Genomic DNA, 12,618 nt, shown 5'->3' with positions numbered 1-12,618 from the left:
CCAGCTAATGTCGTGGGACCTAGCACCCAATCCCAAAAGAAAGAAGAATAGATAGGAACCCACTGTTGACAAGAAGGTGCACTGAGAAGTGTTTTTATCTGACCCGATCTGCATCCAGTTTAGAAGCCGATACATCAGGGATTTAACAATCTGCCTTAATGTCTAGCAAGGGGGGTTGCTGCAGGGAAAACACAGAGTCAGAGTTCTATCTTCAGCCCTGCCAGCAGGTCCCTGGGAGATGCTAGACGAGTGACTTTTCTCTGGGCGTGGTTGGTGTAAGGGATGCACACGCAGGAGGGAGGTCGGAGTGTAAACGTGTGACGTGGGCCCGTTACTTGGTATAAATGGGCCTGTAGTGATCGGGAGCTCATGTTCTACCAAAGGGGTTGCCAATTTTCTGATTTCGAGTGTGGCGGTGTAAAAGAGAAAAGCAACTGCTGCCAGCTGGGAGCTGGTTTGCACCCTCACTCCAGAAGCCTTGATGTTGCTAGGAGCTGGCCTGGCACCAACAGCGAGGCCATGGTGGTGTCCTGTTGAGCATAATAATTTCACAAAAAACATCAGACAAGGTCACTCTCTGACTGATGATCTAGAAAAAGACCATTCCATAATTAAGCCTCAACACAGAAACAAGAACATTGTCCAAACCACAAAAATTACCAACACAATTCTCTCTCACACAGTGTAAGTTACTGCTGCTTCTTTTTTGGTTGTTGTTTTTGTTTGTTTTGTTTTGTTTTGTTTTGTTTTTGAAATGAAGTCTTGCTCTGTTACCCAGGCTGGAGTGCAGTGATGCGATCTTGGCTCACTGCAACCTCCACCTCCAGGTTTAAGCGATTCTCCTGCCTCAGCTTCTGGAGTAGCTGGGATTACAGGCACCCACCATCATGCCCAGATCATTTCTGTATTTTTAGTAGAGATGGGGTTTCACCAAGTTGCCCAGGTGGGTCTCGAACTCCTGACCTCCGGTGATATGCCCACCTCGGCCTCCCAAAGTGCTGGGACTACAGGCGTGAGCCACTGCACCTGGCCACTGCTGCTTCTTTACCAAGTACAGTTTTAGCTTGAGTCATTCCTCCCATCTTCTAGAAAAGAATTATTAAGATAACCAAAAAGAATTATCCCTACTTCCTGATAGCATCCAACCCAGAGCAAATGCCCCCCTTTTTGAACCCACCTAGGAAGTCCCCTAACGAAAGTTCCAATCCTGTAATAAGTCCTTTCACACATGTTCTTGCTGAGATGTCCGTGGTGTTCAGCCTCCCTTGTTCAACTACAGGTGCTTCCTGGTGGTCCTTGGTTAGAGGGTACTATCAGAAATGGAGGAGCAACAAAGATTCAGCCGAAGCCCTCACTGCCTGGGACTGGGACCCTTGACTTGTCATTGTATGCACACCTGAAACTGCTTATGTCGCTGAGGTGCCATCCTGCTGATGGTTGGAAGCTAATTGAGTTCTGATATTTTGTTGATACCCCTAAGCATTTGGTTTACTTTTTATTTTAATTAATTAATTAATTAATTTTTGAGACGGAGTTTCGCTCTTGTTGCCCAGGCTGGAGTGCAATGGCGCGATCTCGGCTCACTGCAACATCCGCCTCCTGGGTTCAAGCAATTCTCCTGCCTCAGCCTCTTGAGTAGCTGGGATTACAGGCATGCACCACCACATCTGGCTAATTTTATATTTTTAGTAGAGACAGTTTCTCCATGTTTGTCAGGCTGGTCTCAAACTCCTGACCTCAGGTGATCCACCCGCCTCGGCCTCCCAAAGTGCTGGGATTACAGGCGTGAGCCACCGTGCCTGGCCATATTTTTTATTTTTCATTTTTTACTTTTTGAGATAGGGTCTCACTCTGTTGACCAGGCTGGAGTGCAGTGGTACGACTCAGCTCACTGCAACCTCTGCTTCCCAGCTCAAATGATTCTCCAGTCTCAGCCTCCTGAGTAGCTGGCACTAAAATTAACCAATGCCGGTTAATTTTCTTTTTTTTGGCGGGGGACAGAGTCTCGCTCTGTCTCCCAGAGTGGAGTGGAGTGGCGCTATCTCTGCTCCCTGCAACCTCTGCCTCCCGGGTTCAAGCAATTCTCCTGCCTCAGCCTTCTGAGTAACTGGGATTACAGGCGTGCACCACCGCACCCGGCTAAGTTTTGTATTTTTAGTAGAGATGGGGTTTCGCCATGTTGGTCAGGCTGGTCTCAAACTCCTGACCCCATGATCTGCTCGCCTCGGCCTCCCAAAGTGCTGGGATTACAGGCATGAGCCACCGCACCCGGCAATGCCGGTTAATTTTTATATATTTTTTTTTGTAGAGATAGGGTTTCACCATGTTACCCAGGCTGGTCTCAAACTCCTGAGCTCAAAGCGATCCTCCCACCTTGGTTTCCCAAAGTGCTGGGATTATAGATGTGAGCCACCACGCCCTGCCAAGCATTGGGTTTATTTGGTTTTTCAGTTTTTGTACTCCTGGAATAAGGCCCCCACACTGGATTTTTGGTTATCTGATTAGATATTTATTTTGTCCTTGGTGCAATTGTTTTCTGTCCTTCTACACTCATTCCTATGGTGTTTTCTTGTCTAGTATTTTGAATATTGTTTGTCTATAAGAGGCAAAGTCGATATAAAAAGGATGGATGTAGGCTGGGCACGGTGGCTCAGGCCTGTAATCCCAGCAACTTTGGGAGGCTGAGGTGGGTGGATCACCTGAGATCAGGAGTTCAAGACCAGCCTGGCCAAAATGGTGAAACCCCGACTACTAAAAATGCAAAAAATTAGCTGGGTGTGGTGGCAGGTGCCTGTAATCCCAGCTACTTGGGAGGCCAAGGCAGGAGAATCGCTTGAACTCGGGAGGCGGAGGTTGCAGTGAGCCGAGTTTGTGCCATTGCACTCCAGCCTGGGCGACAGAGAAAAAAAAAAAAAAAAGTCTCTGTCTCAAAAAAAAAAAAGAAAAGAAAAGGAGGGCATCACAAACCTATTATTGCTGAATCTCTGGTGACCGAACACAACTTATCCCTCTAGGAAGGTAGGGATGCCAATTGTTGAGGGGTTGTGCAACTAGTTAGCATCCGAGAGTCTTATTTGTTATCAGAATTAACCAGAGAAATCACTCCAGCAACCAAGAGCCAGTAAGTGTGTCCTACAACCAGCTCCAGAGACTGTACAATTCGGAAGGTATTCTCAGACTAATGTCCTTTGGATAAACTTTGCCCAGGTCACCATTTCTTTTTTGTTTTTGTTTTTGTTTTTTGAGACAGAGTTTTACTCTTGTTGCCTGCTGAAGTGCAATAGGACAATCTCAGCTCAGCTGCAACTTCCACCTTCCAGGTTCAAGTGATTCTCGTGCCTCAGCCTCCTGAGTAGCTGGGATTACAGGTGCCTGCTACCAAGTCCGGCTAATTTTTGTATTTTTGATAGAGACAGGGTTTCACCATGTTGGCCAGGTTAGTCTCGAACTCCTGACCTCAGGTGATCCACCCGCCTCTGGCTCCCAAAGTGTTGGGATTACAGGCATAAGCCACCATGCCCGGCCCCAGGTCACCATTTCAAAGCCTTGAAAAGGATTTCTTTGGTTTTGTCTATGTCCTTGCAAACTGCTTTGTTTCATTTCTTCTGCTCAGTATCGGGGGCTTTCTCTGGCCTCTGATCAGCGATGGTGTTTGGCCACATTCTAGAGATATGAAGTTGTATAAGCACCATTCTTTTAGACCCCAGTCACAACTAAAATTGGGCCAAAGACCTGCTCCCTTCATGTTTTCTCACGATTGCAATAACTTGTACCCATATATCTCTAACTGACACAATTTCACCAGGGACAGTTTATAATTGCCGTAGCCATTTGGTGGAACTTTTGATGATAACAAGATTGTTCACTTGGGAGGTGCCTCAGAACACAAAGGGAAGAAACCCTTGTGAGATTGTTTGCCTTGTTTGTTAAAAACAAAGATTATTTTTGTTTAACATAGGCAATATTTCATTTACCTATTTTGCATATTAATAAATGCTGTCGGCCAGGCACAGAGGCTGACACCTGTAATCCCAGCACTTTGGGAGGCTGAGACGGGCAAATTACTTGAGGTCAGGAGTTTGAGACCAGTCTGGCCAACATGGTGAAACCCCGTCTCTACTAAAAATACAAAAATCAGCCAGGCTTGGTGGTGCACGCCTGTAATCCCGGCTACTTTGGAGGCTGAGGCAGGAGAATTGTTTGAGCCCACGAAGTGGAGGCTACAGTGAACTGAGATGGCGCCATTGTACTCCAGCCTGGGCAACAAGAGCAAAACTCCATCTAAAAAAAAAAGAAAGAAAGAAGGCCCTCACCAGATGTGGCTGCTTGACTTTGGAATTCCCACCCTCCAGAGGTGTAAGAAATAAATTTTTAAAAATAAAGTACCCAGCCCTTCAGGTATTCTATTGTAGCAACACAGAATGGACTAGGACAGTGTTTATATGTCAAAATCTATTTTCCTATGTTTAAACTGTCTTCCTTCTCCTTGCAGAGGGAATATAACCTTAGCCTTTTGGAGTGATAATTTCCTGTTTGTCTGAAGTAGCTTCTTCTCACATTTTCTTTTTTTTTTCTGTTCAAAGTGCTTTTATTTCTAGGAATTTACTTTAGTTTTATTTTTAATTTTTTTTATTATTATACTTTAAGTTTTAGGGTACATTTGCACAACGTGCAGGTTTGTTACATATGTATACATGCGCCATGTTGGTGTGCTGCACCCATTAACTTGTCATTTAGCATTAGGTATATCTCCTAATGCTATCCCTACCCCCTCCCCCTACCCCACAACAGTCCCCGGTGTGTAATGTTCCTCTTCCTGTGTCCACGTGTTCTCATTGTTCAATTCCCACCTATGAGTGAGAACATTTGGTGTTTGGTTTTTTGTCCTTGCCATAGTTTGCTGAGAATGATGGTTTCCAGCTTCATCCATGTCTCTACAAAGGACATGAACTCATCATTTTTTATGGCTGCATAGTATTCCATTGTGTATATGTGCCACATTTTCTTAATCCAGTCTATCATTGTTGGACATTTGGCTTGGTTCCAAGTCTTTGCTATTGTGAATAGTGCCGCAATAAACATACGTGTGCATGTGTCTTTATAGCAGCATGATTTATAATCCTTTGGGTATATACCCAGTAATGGGATGGCTGGGTCAAATGGTATTTCTAGTTCTAGATCCCTGAGGAATCGCCACACTGACTTCCACAATGGTTGAACTAGTTTACAGTCCCTCCAACAGTGTAAAAGTGTTCCTATTTCTCCACATCCTCTCCAGCACCTGTTGTTTCCTGACTTTTTAATGATCGCCATTCTAACTGGTGTGAGATGGTATCTCATTGTCTTCTCACATTTTCTTGCTGTCCATTTCATTCTCTTTTTCCTCACCTCTCTTGGAAAGCTTTAAAGATTAACTAATCAAAAAACTTTTCAGTTGTATGTGCACAGTCTTGGTAAATCCAGTCCTAAAAGAAATAGAAATGCCTAAAATGCTAAAGAAACAGAAAGTCATATATATATATATATATATATATATATATACACGTATATACATGTATATCAAGATCAGCCTGGGTAACATGTGAGACCCTGTCTATACAAAAAAAAAAAAAATACATGTATATACGTATATATATAGTGTGTGTACATATAGGCACTAAAAAGTATATTTATGTAATAGCCTTTGCTCTTCCAGTTAGAAGAAAAGATCTATCACGCCTGTAGTCCCAGCACTTTGGGAGGCCGAGGAGGGCGGATCACGAGGTCAGGAGATCGAGACCATCCTGGCTAACACGGGGAAACCCTGTCTCTACTAAAAAAAATACAAAATAATTAGCCAGGCATGGTGGCGGGCGCCTGTAATCCCAGCTACTCGGGAGGCTGAGGCAGGAGAATCGCTTGAACCCAGGAGGTGGAGGTTGCTGTGAGCCGAGATTTTGCCACTGCACTGCAGCCTGGGCAACAAGAGCAAAAACTCCATCTCAAAAAAAAAAAAAGGTCTTAGTTCCAAGACAAAAGAAGAGCTTTTGGCATGATTCAGTTAAATTTTTTATTCACTCATGTAAAAATGATGCCAGCGTGATATTTTGGTTTGTACAAGAGCAGGGTTAATTCTCTTTCTCTCTCTCTCTCTCTCTCTCTCTGAGACAGGGTCCCACTCTGTCATCCCATCTGGACTGCAGTGGCATGATCATGGTTCACTGCAGCCTCAACCTTCTGGGCTCAAGAGATCCTCCTCTCTCAGCCTCCCAAGTAGCTGGGACCCCAGGCACACACCACCATGCCCAGCTAATTTTTTTTTTTTTTTTTGTATAGACAGGGTCTCACATGTTACCCAGGCTGATCTTGAGCTCCTGGGCTCAAGCAGTTCTCCCACCTTGGCCTCCCAAAGTGTTGTGATTACAGACATGAACCACTCACTGCTCCTGGCCCTCATGATTTAAGCCTTCTCAATGTATTTGTGTTGATCTTATGAGTTAAGTAAATTGTGATGGTTTTCATAAATTGTTTAAATGAAAATTATACACAGGCACTCCTCGTTTTATTACACCTCACTTTATTGCTCTTCACAGATATTGCATTTCTTACAAATTGAAGGTGTGTGGCAACCCTGTGTTGAGCAAGTGTTTTTTGTTTGTTTGTTTGTTTGTTTTTGCGATGGAGTCTTGCTCAGGAGGCTGAGGCAGGAGAATCACTTGAATCCAGGAGGCAGAGGTTACAGTGAGCCAAGATCGCATCACTGTACTCCAGCCTGGGCAACAGAGCGAGACTCCGTCTCAAAAGAAAAAAAAAAAAACGGGAACAGCCTGATTGCTGATATGGAGAAAGTTTTAGTGGTCTGAATAGATCAAAACAGCCACAACAGCTCTAAATCTCTTCATTACTATGAAGACTGAGAGGGATTAGGAAGTGCAGAAGAAAAATTTGAAGGTAGCAGAGGCTAGTTCATGAGATTTAAGGAAATGAGCCATCTGCAGAACATAAAAGTGCAAGATAAGCAGAAAGTGCTATGTAGAAGCTGCAGCAAGTTATCCAGAAGATCTAGTAAGATAATTGATGAAGGTGGCTTACTAAACAACAGATTTCCAATGTAGACAAAACAGCCTTCTATTGGAAGAAGATGCCATCTAGGACTTTTATAGTTAGAGAGGAGAAGTCAATGCCTGGTTTCAAAGCTTTGAAGGACAGGTTGACTCTCTTGTCAGGGACTAATGTGGCTGGTCTGGTGACTTTAAGTTGAAGCCAATGCTCATTAACCATTCTGAAAGTCCTAGGGCCCTGAGGAATTATGCTAAATCCATTCTGCCTGTCCCCTATTAATGGAACAAAAAAGCCTGAATGGCCACATGTCTGTTTATAGCATGGTTCATGGAATATTTTAAGCCCACTGTTGAGACCTACTGCTCAGAAAAAGAGATTCCTTTCAAAATATTATGACAGTTCCTCTGGTCATCCAAGAGTTCTAATGGAGATGTACAAGGAAATTAACGTTGTTTTCCTGCCTACTAATGCAGTATCTGTTCTTCAGCCCATAAGCCAAGGAGTAATTTCAATTTTCAAGTCTTCCTGCAGTTGACCCTTGAACATTGTGGGGGTTAGGGGTGCCAACCCCAACACAGTTGAAAATCCATGTATAACTATTTTTCTTTTGTAGAGATAAGGTCTTAATATGCTGCCTGGGCTGGTCTTGTACTCCTGGCCTCAAGCAATCCTCCCACCTCAGCCTTTTATTTTTATTTTTTATTTTTTTGACAGAGCCTCGCTCTGTCACCCAGGCTGGAGTGCAGTGGCGTGATCTCAGCTCACTGCAACCTCCGCCTCCTGGGTTCAAGTGATTCTCTTGCTCCAGCCTCCCAAGTAGCTGGGATTAAAGGTGTCTGCCACCACGCCCAGCTAATTTTAGTATTTTTAGTAGAGATGGGGTTTCACCATGTTGGCCAGGCTGGTCTTGAACTCTGACCACAAGTGATCTGCCCACCTCCGCCTTTCAAAGTACTGGGATTACAGGCGTGATCCACTGCCCCCGGCCTTGGCCTCATATAACTTTTGACTCCCCCCAAACTTAACTACCAATAGCCTACTGTGAACCAGAAGCCTTACCAATAACATAAACAGTCAATTAACACATACTCTGCATGTTTTATATATTATATACTGTAGTCTTACAACAAAGTAAAGTAGAGAAAAGAAAATGTTATTAGGAAAATCATAGGAAGAAAAAATATATTTATGATACTGTACCGTATTATGGATACCATAAGTTTATGTCGTATGTTTATAAGATGAATCATCCATCTGAAATGGTGGGCAGCCACAGCTGCAGACCCCAATCCACATTACATATCAAGCAGTTCAACTTTTTTTTCTAATGTCATGACTTTTCCCTGCTTCTTGGAAGCACTTGCAGCATTACTAGTGGCACTTCACGTGGGTCCCATGGTGTTATACAAGGCTTATGGTATTGCACTAAACACAATAAAGAACACAGGAGAACCACAAGAGATCACTTTTTACTGTAATACATAACTTACTGGAGAGATAAACTGCTCATGTGAAGATGATTAGCATCACATGGCATTTTAAAAAATTATTTTTTCTGCTGCACTTTAAAAAATTCTTTTACTTTTTTTTATTATTATTATTTTTTGTTGAGATGGAGTCTCGCTCTGTTGCCCAGGCAGGAGTGCTGTGGCGCGATCTCAGCTCACTGCAAGCTCCGCCTCCCGGGTTCACGCCATTCTCCTGCCTCAGCCTTCTGAGTAAGCTGGGACTACAGGCACCCGCCACAACGCCCGGCTAATGTTTTTGTATTTTTTTAGTAGAAACGGGGTTTCCCCATGTTAGCCAGGATGGTCTCGATCTCCTGACCCCGTGATCCGCCCTCCTCAGCCTCCCAAAGTGCTGGGATTACAGGCGTGAGCCACTGTGCCTGGCCTGCTAATTTTTTTATTTTAAATTATTATGGGTGTATTAGTCCATTTTCATATTGCTATGAAGAGATACTTGAGACTCGGTAATTTATAAAGTAAAAGAGGTTTAATAGATTCACAGTTCCACATATGTGGGGAGGCCTCACAATCATGGCAGAAGGCAAAGGAGGAGCAAAGACACGTCTTACATGGTGGCAGGCAAGAGAGTGTGTGCAGGGGAACTGCCGTTTATAAAACCATCAGATCTCGTGAGACTTATTCACTATCATGAGAACAGCATGGGACCATCTTGGTTCACTGCAACCTCCACCTCCCAGGTTCAAGCGATTCTTGTGCCTCAGCCTCCCAAGTAGCGGGGATTACAGGTGCCTGCCACCATGCCTGGCTAGTTATTGTATTTTTAGTAGAGATGGGGTTTCACCATGTTGGCCAGGCTAGTCTCGAACTCCTGACCTCAGGTGATCTGCTCACTTTGGCCTCCCAAAGTGCTGGGATTAGAGGTGTGAGCCAAATTTTTCTTAGTTACAAAAGAAGACCATGGAGAGTAAAGGTAACAGAATGAAGATAAGGAAGATCAGATAAAGAAAACTTTAATTAAAGAGGGTATGAAAGACAATAACAGGCAATATGAATAACAGAACAAAGGGCAGGAAAACGGGTAATGCACAGCCATAGAAATGAACAAAATCATGTCCTTTGCAGCAACATGGATGCAGCTGGAGGCCATTATCCCAAGTGAATTAACACAGAAACAGAAAACCTAATATCATATGTTCTTACTTGTAAGTAGGAGCTAAACATTGAGTACACACGGACATAAAGATGAGAACAATAGAAGCTGGGGACTGCAGAGGGGAGGGAGGGAGGAGAAAGGGCTGAAAAACTTCCTATTGAGAGATGACAGTGTGCTGGCAGTCCTCACAGCCCTCGCTTGCTCTCGGCGCCTCCTCAGCCTGGGCTACCATTTTGGCAGCACTTGAGGAGCCCTTCAGCCCACCGCTGCACTGTGGGAGCCCCTTTCTGGGCTGGCCAAGGCCGGAGCCCACTCCCTCAGCTTGCAGGGAGGTGTGGAGGGAGAGGCGCGAGCGGGAACCGGGGTTGCATGCGGCGTTTGCAGGCCAGCTGGAGTTCTGGGTGGGCGTGGGTTTGGTGGGCCCCGCACTCGGAGCAGCCAGCCAGCCCTGCCAACCCTGGGCAATGACGGGCTTAGCACCCGGGCCAGCGGCTGCAGAGGGTGTACTGGGTCCCCCAGCAGTGCCAGCCCACCAGCGCTGCGCTCGATTTCTCGCCGGGCCTTAGCTGCCTTCTCGCGGGGCAGGCCTCGGGACTGCAGCCCGCCATGCCTGAGCCTTCCCCCGCCTCCGTGGGTTCCTGTGCAGCCCCAGCCTCCCCGACAAGCGCGGCCCCCTGCTCCACGGCGCGCAGTCCCATCGACCACCCAAGGGCTGAGGAGTGCAAGCCCACGGCGCGGGACTGGCAGGCAGCTCCACCTGCAGCCCCGGTGCGGGATCCACTAGGTGAAGCCAGCTGGGCTCCTGAGTCTGGTGAGGACGTGGAGAGTCTTTATATCTAGCTCAGGGATTGTAAACACACCACTCGGCACTCTGTATCTAGCTCAGGGATTGTAAACACACCACTCGGCACTCTGTATCTAGCTCAAGGATTGCAAACACACCAATCGGCACTCTGTATCTAGCTCAAGGTTTGTAAACACACCAATCAGCACCCTGTGTCTAGCTCAGGGTTTGTGAGTGCACCAATTGACACTCTGTAGCTAGCTGCTCTGGTGGGGCCTTGGAGAACCTTTATGTCTAGCTCAGGGATTGTGAACACACCAATCAGCACCCTGTGTCTAACTCAGGGTTTGTGAGTGCACCAATCGACACTCTGTAGCTAGCTGCTCTGGTGGGGCCTTGGAGAACCTTTATGTCTAGCTCAGGGATTGTAAATATACCAATCGGCACTCTGTATCTAGCTCAAGGTTTGTAAACACACCAATCAGCACCCTGTGTTTAGCTCAAGGTTTGTGAGTGCACCAATCAACACTCTGTAGCTAGCTGCTCTGGTGGGGCCTTGGAGAACCTTTATGTCTAGCTCAGGGATTGTAAATACACCAGTCGGCACTCTGTATCTAGCTCAAGGTTTGTAAACACACCAATCAGCACCCTGTGTTTAGCTCAAGGTTTGTGAGTGCACCAATCGATACTCTGTATCTAGCTGCTCTGGTGGGGCCTTGGAGAACCTGTGTGTTGAAACTCTGTAGCTAACTAATCTGATGGGGACATGGAGAACCTTTGTATCTAGCTCAGGGATTGTAAACGCACCAATCAGCACCCTGTCAAAACAGGCCACTTGGCTCTACCAATCAGCAGGATGTGGGTGGGGCCAAATAAGAGAATAAAAGCAGGCTGCCTGAGCCAGCATTGGCAACCCGCTCGGGTCCCCTTCCACACTGTGGAAGCTTTGTTCTTTCGCTCTTGCTCACTTTTTGGGTCCACGCTGCTTTTATGAGCTGTAACACTCACCGAGAAGATCTGCAGCTTCACTCCTGAGCTAGCGAGACCACGAACCCACCAGAAGGAAGACACTCTGAACACATCCGAACATCAGAAGGAACAAACTCCAGACGCGCCACCTTAAGAGCTGTAACACTCACCGCGAGGGTCTGCGGCTTCATTCTTGAAGTCAGTGAGACCAAGAACCCACCAATTCCGGACACACTATTGTTCCCTACTTGGGCGATGTGATCAGCAGAAGCCCAATCTTCAGCATCACACAGCGTGCCCTGGTAACCCCTGCATATAAAATTAAATTAAATTGAAAAAAAGGAAAAGGGCCAAGTGTGGTGGCTCACATCTGTGATCCCAGCACTTTGGGAGGCTGAGGCATGAAAATTATTTGAGGCCAGAAGTTCAAGAGCAGCCTAGGCAACACAGCAAGACCCTGTCTCTACAAAAAAAAAATTTAATTGGCTAGGTGTGGTGATGTATGCCTGTATGTCTAACTACTCAAGAGGCTGAGGTGGGAAAAAAATTGCTTGAGCCCAGGAGATCGAGGCTACAGAGAGCTATGACCACCACTGCACTCCAAACTGGGCGACAGAGTGAGATGAACCCATCACCCCCCGACCATAAAAAAGCAGAAGAAATGAAGAAAATAAAAAAGGTACCGAGTAATCAAATAATTAATCTTGTTCTGTTGTATTCCGCAGGAGAAGGTGACATATGTGTTTTCATTTGGGAAATGTGAATCCAAGGATCGACAAACAAGTTTTATTATTGTGTCAGTTACCTGTTAAGATACTTTCCTTGGCCAGGCTTGGTGGCTGACATCTGTGATCTCAGCACTTTGGGAGGCTGAGGTGGGTGGATCACTTGAGACCAGGAGCTCAAGACCAGCCTGGGCAACACAGGGAGACCTCGCTTCTAAAAAAAATTAAAAAGATTAGCCGGGCATGGTGGTGTGCACCTATGGTTCCAGCTACTTGAGAGACTGAAGCAGGAGGATCCTTTGAGCTCGTGAGGTAGAGGCTGCAGTGAGCCTTGATCATGTCACTGCACTCCATCCTAGGCAAAAGAGCAAGACCCCATCTCTTAAAAAATAAATAATACTTTAAATTTTAGAATACATTGCATGAAACTTACCATCTTGACTTTTTTTTTTTTTTTTTTTTTTTTTTTGAGACAGA

At 45.6% G+C, this 12,618-nt stretch overlaps 1 protein-coding gene across 1 annotated transcript in view; it reads left to right on the top strand.

Moving 5' to 3' along the window:
• Positions 1-11,361: 11,361 nt before the first annotated feature.
• Positions 11,362-12,618, top strand: part of TMEM219 (transmembrane protein 219) — a 37,459-nt gene continuing 36,202 nt past the window's right edge. The window contains exon 1 of the mRNA XM_054454539.2: positions 11,362-12,095. The gene's annotated coding sequence lies outside the window, so the exon portion shown is untranslated. The remainder of the gene's footprint in view (positions 12,096-12,618) is intronic.

This window comes from Pongo pygmaeus, chromosome 18 (genome assembly GCF_028885625.2).
Source record: "Pongo pygmaeus isolate AG05252 chromosome 18, NHGRI_mPonPyg2-v2.0_pri, whole genome shotgun sequence".
Classification (NCBI taxonomy): domain Eukaryota; kingdom Metazoa; phylum Chordata; class Mammalia; order Primates; family Hominidae; genus Pongo; species Pongo pygmaeus.
This window is presented reverse-complemented; position numbering and strand designations above follow the sequence as displayed.